Consider the following 8,748-nt stretch of genomic DNA (forward strand, 5'->3'; position numbering starts at 1 on the left):
TTTCTATGTTCTCTCCCATGTCTTAACTAGCCGGTTATTGTATATATCTTTCAAAGATTCTTTTTTTCCAGTTTAAATGACCTTTCAAAGCTCTAAAGTACATCCTCATTCTTCACTAGCACTGAAGAATTATGCCTGCTATTCTGCAGTATGTTCTGATGACCACTAGGTGGCAGAACTACTCTCATTGGGTTCATGGCTGCTGTATATGCCAACCATTAATGTCTAATGCAGTTAGTACTACAGTATATCAACAGTTTCAATGACCCTAAAGGTTGAAGCGATTTTACTACCCGTTTAATTCCACAAAGGTTGCTCCATTGAATCTGAAGGCATATGAAGTCTTACGACTTTGGATGGTGCTTTGGATCTGTATCATATTCCACATGTGAAATCTCCTTCAGCCTGTTTGGCTTCAGCAGCATGTTGTGAAAGGTGTGGTGTCTCTGTTACAGTAGTGCTGTGGCTGGGAGAGGATGTATCAGTATTGATCAGCGTGAGAGTGGTGCTGACGGCTGTGTTTTTCAGGTTGAAGACTGAAGTAGCCAGAAGAGCTGCTGCTCTCAGTATCGATCACAGACAGAGGAGGGTCTGTCCACTCTCAGGCTGCTGAATGCAGACCTGACCTGCAGAAGCGGAAATGCTGCTTGAAAGAGTCAGTTCTCTGTTATGTATGTTATTCAGCTCTTTTAAAACAGGGATGGTGTTCCTGTATCAAAACATGCCATAAATTTAATGCATTTAGGTTTTATGCTATAAACACATATACTGTGGTACTGCATGATGTCTGAGACTTTGTTTGAAGTCTTTGTAAAGCAATAATAAATATGGGATCTGAGTTTGTCACACCATAGAAAAATGTGTTATTAACCACTCAGCAAAATGTGAATGATTGTAAAAAATCCGCAAATATGCCAATTTGGAGCTGATGTCATGGTTACGTCACTGGCAGTTGTGCCAGTGTTGACAGAAAAACAGCAGCAACAAGTGGAGCGAAACCTTGTAGAGAGGAGAATTACCACTCTGTATTGTCTTCTGGGTTTCTCTAACACTAGAGGGCAATCTCGAGCGAGTCCAAAATGAATGGGTTAAGATGGAACATTTCAGAAAAATTATAATTTGTGAATGATTAAACATTTTAATGTAAAATAATACAATAATTTCCTGAACAGCATAAAACATTTTAACACTGCTGTTATATTTTTAAGAGCTTTTGAACTCGAGTTATAAGAGTTTACATGACATCACTGAGCATGAATTGCCAATAAGCTGCTCCACTTACCAACAAGTCAGCCCTCAGTAGCAGTAGTGCCAACCAGTCAGCCCTGAGTAGCAGTAGTGCTAGCGTCCTGCTGCCCAAAACTCATTTGCTGTAGAAACTAGGAAACATACAGGTAAGATTTTTAAGGGTTCTTTTGTTTTTGTCGCTTTTTTTTGGTGAAATACAAACTTCTACTTTCTAAAATTAAAAAAAAAAAAGTTTGGGGCAAGTATTTAGAAACTATTTTAACTTTTCGTTTTAGCTGTTTAGCTCTGTTCACCCCCATACATTGAGGACTCACTCACAGCCCCCCTTTGGCGTTCTGCAGTTCTGTTTTTGATATAATGGGGGAAATAGGAAGAAGCTAGGCTCCTCATTAACCGGCTCTGGAGTGAAACTAGCAAGATCCAACGACCAAAAATGTCCTGTGCTGTTGGATGGATGGCCAGAATAGGAATGGAAAAATTTTGACTATAATATATAGAAGTTTATATCTATAACTAGAAATAATGTTTTACATACACCTATGTTCATGCACCTACTACACAGCAGTAGTTCTAGTGATTTACATAGTGTTCTAACATACATTAAACTGTGGAAAAGAGTTAATACCAACCCTGCCATGCAAGTGCAGTTCGCTGTCAGTATATAGTTGTTTGGCTTGTTTATAGTAGCGTTTTATGTCTTAGTCACTGGCTAAGCACTACATCAGCGTGTAATACACAAAAAACATCCAAGAAATCTCAATATTCGAGGTCCTGAACAAGACGGCAAAGCACAAACTTGTATGCATCAAAAGATTTGTATACCTTGATTTTTTCTTTTGTATTGATGCCAGCTTTTTCCACAAGGTATACAAAGATATTCGGCCACTGTAACTTTGACCGTTAGGTTGGAGCCTTGACCTATTGACTCGAAAGTGAGTATGGTTCAGGAAACCTCACCCCATTACTAAGGGTTAGCTTATTAGTGTGTGACAAGCCATTTAAATAGCTGGAGAAGGCCTCCAGATGATCCATATTCCTATATTCCTACAGCTGACACTGCTATACTGTCACTTTCTGCCACCAGTTAAGCTCCGCCCACAAAACATATCTCTGTTTACAAACACAAAAATATATAGATTTTAAAATGGTGAAAAAAAGCAACATTCTCTGTTCAGAAACGCTGGGGGTTGTGTCCGCTAAAGGCACTGAAACCACACCCAATCACTGGAAAGGTCCAGCCAGGGCCGGTTTATGAGGAGCCTGGCCACTTCCTATTTCCCCTGTTATATCAAAAACATGATTGCAAAATGACAGAGGCCATAAATGAGTCCTCAATGACGGAGTACATGGAGCTCATTGGCTAAAAAAAGAAAAAGAAAAGTTAAAATAGTTTCTAATCACTTGCCCAGAACTCTCCTTTAATTTTAGAAAGTATAAAGATGTATTTCACTGAAAAAGCAAAGAAAACTTACCTATATATTTCCTTTTTTCTACAGCAAATGGGTTTTGGGCTATTTTGATAGCCTAAAACTCCTTATTAAAAATACTACCAGTGTTAAACTATGAGGCTAAATTTAACTTCTTTTAGTCAGCTTGTTGTTTGAATGCCTGTTCCACCTTAAATGGTGCAGCAGTTGTGATTAGCAAGCATTAGCAAACCGGACAAAACAATACTGACCTGTTGGTTCCATGAAGCAGCTAAAATGAGTTAACGTTACTCAGCTGCCAAGCAGAAATAGAGCAACCTGCTCATATCACGCCTTTCAACCCACCATGAAACTGAAGTCAGCTTGTTTTTCGCCAGCTGCTTGTTCAGAATGTAACTGCAGCACCATTTAAGATGGAACGGGGAAAATTCTGCAGCATTTAAGGTGGAACGTGAAAATTGGAATAGGAAGTCAACTTCAGCTTCGTACTATGTTAGCATATCTGTTAGCTCGCTAGGTTAGGCAGCAAAGCTCGGTCTGCAGCAGAATGGTAATTTTTTTTCTCCCATTTACGCAAGTTAGCAGTAGGTATTACTGACTAGCATAACCTAGCCCAATACGGTTAGACCATCAGTAATACAGAAAAAAACCTGTATTTTGCAACTGAGCGGGAGAACCACTGATTAATGCACTCTAGTTTTTAATCGTACAACATGTTTGAAAACAAATCTCTGAATTGAATTTACACAGACTTTAATTATAAATAAATTTAGTTTAATTTTACTCACATTTTGAAGGTGATCCTTACCTTTATGGAACTATTTTGCAGTCTGTTTTAAATTTTTGACAGCTGCCACTCCCAAGATCCTGCTGGTGTAGGTTCATATGTGGGTTTCTCTCTTAACCATGCAGAAAGACAGTACTTGAGGGCTAATAGTTGTCCCCTGTGGGAAATTCAGATAATTGAGGAGTAAAAAAATTCTGTGTATTTGACAAAATGACCATTAAAATGGCAGATTGTCCCACCAATTGGGATGTAACACTTATTAAAATTATTATCATAGATATTTTCTCTCAGTGCTGCATTATTTCATTTGTCCCACACCTTGCAACATTCTTAGCACTAGTGCTACCTGATAAAAAATTACATATCGCTGTTGTTGGAAGAAAACCTCGTATCTCCAACATGATAACTTTACAGGAAAAGGAAAAAACGTGCTTTATTTTTAATGTAGGTCAATCGAACCAGGCATTTTTCCCCAAGTTATTTTGGGCTGTTTTTTTTAGTCCATTTATCATAAAATTACACACAGTAAAGGGCAACAGGTATTTTCAAATTATGTCAAAAACTGAAAATTAAAAAATATCAGACTAATAGCGGTGTCAGCCTCAATAGTTTTGGGAAAGAAAAATGTGTATTATGCCATATGTGTCTTCTAAGAAGGTCTATTTTTTGTTCATCATTATTATGCTTTTACCAGGCACTGCTGTCTTGCGTTGGCAATTGGACCTGACAAAAGAAATAAAGGCAAAATGAGTTTAGGCCATTTTATGTATCAGTTTGTGTTAAAATGTATCATACTGTGTCATATCATGGTGCTACACAATACACAGCCTTTCTCCTTTTGCAGGACATTTTGGTAAATGATGCTATGTGTCTAAAGCTTTTTGCCAGGTTTGTTAGTCATGGTTTAACAGATGTAGATGGATGTAGATTTCAGAAGTTCACACCACAGAAACTACAGAGATGGAATTTATATGATATGCAATGAGATGCCAGTTTATTAGGTACTGAACTTGTATCTACACTTTTTGGCCAATTTATAAGAAACGCCTACCATGTAGGTGCATTTTGTAAGTTTACGTTAACTAACTGTAACCCATGTGTTGAGCAATTTATCAACCACTTTCTATCCCATCCAGCAATGGAAAGGAACCACCATCCATCTATAGCATTTGGCAGACGCTCTTATTTATTCTTCAGAGGTAAGCAAATGTAGTATTAGGAGTCTTGCCCAAGGATTCTCACTGGTATAACGTGGTGCTTTTGCCCTGGTGGAAAATTAAACCCCAGTCTACTACATGGTGAGCAGCAGTGTTACGCACTACATTTTACCAAACCGATAAATGACCAGATATATGACCAGATATTATCTAGGTCAGGGGTCGGCAACATGCGGCTCTTCTACTGCCCTGTTGTGGCTCCACAGCTGAATTAAATGTTTAGGTAAAAATAAAATAATCCTCCTTTGCAGTAAAATAAAGCTTTGCTGATTGTTCTAACACAATTTTAACAGTATGGTCTTAAACGCTGGAGTTAATGTAGAACTGCTAATTCTCCCTTTAACCCTGAAGGTTGGCACACAGACTGCTGGTCACACAGCAGTGCACTCACAAGTCTCGCCTAGCTAGCAGCTAACGAAACGGCGAAGAGAAAGATTTAAAGCGAACATCGATAATTGGACTTATTTGTGTTTACAAGCACTGAGCTGTTGTCTGATACGTTTAATCTGCAGTGAGAAACTGACAAACACTAAAAAGTTGCGAAGCTGAAGTCAGTTCTCGTTCACCAGCTTCTTGTTCGAATTCTCCCGTTCCGCCTTAAATGGTGCAGCAGTTACATTCTGGCACCTCAGGCACCATTTAAGGTGGAATGGGAAAATTCAGACAACAAACTTGCGAATGAGAAGCTGACATCAGCCTTGTAAAAAACTGAATGTACAGAGACATTTTACAAGAAACTGTTTCACTATTGAGGAAAAGTTTCCTGCCAGAGATGCAAGAAAAGTGGCTATAGCTGAGCTAAAAGTAAAGCAGAGCAAAATAAGTCTGCGTTTTTGTTTATATTGTATGTTTTAGCCTTTACTAGTACATTAGCACATACTGAGACATATGTAGAGCCAAGATGGTAAAACGGACATTAAATGTTGTGGCTTTAATTTTTGTTGAAAGGACAGAATAACCCTTCTTAACATGTGGGTTGCTGCCCCTTGATCTAGGTAGTGGACCTTTCTCAGCGCAGCAGTGGGTGGGTGCTGCACTGGTACAAGTGTATTTTTAAAAACTGTGGAAGCGTGACGTATGTGACTAAGAATGGGTCCTGTGCCATTGTAGGCTGGACCATTGCACAGGCCTGTATTATCAGACTGGTCGTGTAAACAGACGTCGTCACTGGCTCTTTTTGTGAAGCTATTACAGTGAGGAGAAAACGGGCTTTCAGTGATAACCACGGCAACTGCTTCAAGTGCAATGCTCTGCTGTGCTACCATGGTTCCTATAGCAACGGGGGCCCCTCCGACTCTTTTAGACTGTAGAGGGGGCTGAATGTGTGTGTGCGGTGTGTGTGAAAGGGGGTGGGGTGGGTGGGGGGGGCTGTCCTTATTGAGGAAAAATCAGGTCGTTACAGTTTGTCCTTGAGTAGGCTTCCTGGTTTATCCCACTCACATCCTTATTAGAGATCAGGCAATGAAGGCGGAAATTTAAACCAAGGAAATGAGACAATCTTTGAGAAGAACTGCTTTATGCGTTTTTTGGCATCATGACTTAATTTTTCACAAAGAGCTGCACTTTTCACCTTTCTGGTTTGATGTGCGATAGAACAAGAAGCGAGTGTACCAATAGCAGTTTTAGAGAATACAGTATATTTAGTGGGTGGGTTCCCATGAGGGTGGATGATGTCATTTCAGCTTGGCAGAGTGTTCCTCGCTCTCAATACAGAACCACTGTGGTTTGTCAGCCACACTCTCTTGTTGCCTCTTATACAAGAAGAAAATCTCTTCTGAGGAAACAGTATTTACAACTACTTACTTTGGTAGTAAATGTTCTGGAAAAAAAAAATCCTAACATTATCATAAATAAACAAATAAGCTGTACTTTGTGGTTTTGATGTGTGAACAATATATTAATATATTAATACTAGTGACATAATAAATTAACTACCATGTTAGCTTTTGGCTAGTGTATTAGCTGGGGCCTAACAAAGCACTGAACGTTTATAATGTTGAATGTAATTTATTACATTAGTAATGTATTACCATACTCTTTTTTGTATATAGTGGAATTTATTAAAATAATGTAGTACTGTACTGTTATTTGCTTGAATATAGTGGAATTTATTACATTAGTAATGTAGTACAATAGTGTTATTTAGTATATAGTGTAATTCATGACATGAATAATGTAGTATGATACTCTTGTTTAATAAATAATGTAATTTGTTTCATTAGTAATGTAGTACAATACTCTTATTTAGTTGAATATAATGTAATTTACTACAGTAGAGATGTACTATTGTACTTTTATTTAGTTAAATATAATGTAATTTATTACTTAAGTAATGTAGTACTATACTCTTATTCAGTTGAATATTGTGTAATTTATTACATTGGTAATGTAGTAATATACACTTATTTAATTTTATATATATGTTAATTTATTACAACTCAATACTAATACAGAGCATGTTACATTGTGCTGGCCACAGTAAGATGTAGCAGCCTTTGATGCTTCAGTGCTATTAATGGCCACAGCGATGCTCCTCCTCTTTTGTTCCGCTGTCACTTGCTCTGTGCTTTGAGAGTGTGAATTTGAGAGAGCTTTGTCTATAATCTGCTAGATCAGATGCTAATCCATCACATATGCATGATACTCAGCAGCCTGGACACACACAACCCTGCACTGTTATATGACTGTGTTTCTATTCAGGAGAGGGAGAGTGTCTGTGTGTGTGTGTGTGTGTGTGTTTGTCTGTATGTCTGTGTGTGTGTGTGTGTGTGTGAGTGTCTGTCTTTCTCTCCGTCAGTGTGAGCGTGTGTGTGTGCACGATGCTTTTTAAAGCACGAAGCTCAGATTAAGCCCAGTCAGGGATTAGGGGCAAGCGGGAGCTATGGCGTCACAACTGTGTGTGTGTGTGTGTGTGTGTGTGTGTATGTGAGAGTGTGTGTACGTGTGTGTGTGTAAAGTGTGACGGAGGAGATTTGATGGCTGGTCTGAATGGGCATAGTCTCTTTATGCTCTGTCGCCTCATATTAGCTGTGTCCCTCAATCACAAACACAGCGCATCTATGTTCTTATTAGAAGTGTGTATTTGCATATAAATTGATCAGTGTTCACTTACTAAGATACTATACGCCACATGTAAGTAAAATAGACATGTTAAAAAAATCTGAATCATCTGCCTGGCTTCTATTGTTGTTGATTTGATCACATGGATACGCCTCTTTTTAATAATGTAATTTTATTAATTATTCTTTTCAGTGGTTGGTTCTTGAAGGTCTACTCCAGTGTTTCAGCCTGTTCTTTATTTACTGCATCTGCAGCATGCAATGTATTACCACAGACAATTTTCCCTGTATTTAGAAAATAACTATGTGTAGAGTCAAACATAGAAGCCAGTGGGCAGTTAAGCCAGTGAGTTTTGTTCTTTTATTAAGTACAGCGCAAAATGTCTAAATTATCATTTGTGGTAATTGACTGGGTGCTACAGAAGCTGCAGAAAGAGCTGAGGTTGAAAAACACTGAAGTATTCTTTTAAAGAACCATTGCTCTAAAAAACCCTTGGAACGTTTTATTTTACAATAAATCTAATATGAAATTTATGTAAAAAAACCAAAACAAAACATATTGTTGTCCATTCATCATGAAATTTTAACACATCATCGAGGGTAGCTGTTGTGTTCAAATAATGTAGAAAAATAAAAATGCATCTTTTTTTATTTATATATAAATAACAAAATATCTTTTGTTTTAGTTAAAAAAATTAATGCTGTCTTCGAGTCAGATTACGATTATGTGTTGCTCCTCAGTTGAAAACCTTTAGTGTATCATCGCACTAAAGAACCCTTTTGGTGCACCTGTTTTTAAGAGTGATTCACTTATTTATAAAAAAAAATAATAATAATAATAAAATAAAAAATGCAGTGCGACACAATGCAGTGGAAGCTATCCACAAATCCAATTACCAGTATGTATTGCACCTCAAAATCTTGAACATTGCTTTAAATAACTAGAGACCATAAGTGGTTCTTCTTGCATCCCTCTAAAAACCCTTTTGGCACTGTGATTTTCAAGTACG

This window comes from Colossoma macropomum, unplaced genomic scaffold (genome assembly GCF_904425465.1).
Source record: "Colossoma macropomum unplaced genomic scaffold, Colossoma_macropomum, whole genome shotgun sequence".
NCBI lineage: Eukaryota > Metazoa > Chordata > Actinopteri > Characiformes > Serrasalmidae > Colossoma > Colossoma macropomum.